The 323-nt window shown below is 46.4% G+C and overlaps 1 protein-coding gene across 1 annotated transcript in view; it reads right to left on the reverse strand.

Annotated features, from left to right (window-relative positions):
• LOC105548912 (aflatoxin B1 aldehyde reductase member 4) overlaps nucleotides 1-323 on the reverse strand; it is a 77023-nt gene that overhangs the window by 49465 nt on the left and 27235 nt on the right. The window lies entirely within an intron of this gene.

A 323-nucleotide genomic window follows, 5' to 3' on the forward strand; every position in this document is an offset into this window, starting at 1 on the left:
CTGGGAAATGTTAGCTGTTTCTGTGTTCTTAATATTAGCACTATTTCCTCCTTCCACTCTGAGTGTCTGAGTGGAGTCTTGTCCATTTCTCCTCTGATTCACCAAATGGTACATCCCAAACAAAAGAAGCCTGTGCCCGCATCTCAGTGCCACGCTCTTTCTAGATCACCTGACTGCCACTTGGTGAGAGCTCTGATCTTATTTCTGGTTTTGTTGTTATTGTTGTTGTTTTGATACAGGGCCTTGCTCTTTTACCCAGGCTGGAGTGCAATAGTGCGATCATGGCTCATTGCGGCTTTGACCTCTCAGGGCTCAAGCCATCC

The sequence above is a fragment of the Mandrillus leucophaeus genome, unplaced genomic scaffold, assembly GCF_000951045.1.
Source record: "Mandrillus leucophaeus isolate KB7577 unplaced genomic scaffold, Mleu.le_1.0 Scaffold426, whole genome shotgun sequence".
Classification (NCBI taxonomy): Eukaryota; Metazoa; Chordata; class Mammalia; order Primates; family Cercopithecidae; genus Mandrillus; species Mandrillus leucophaeus.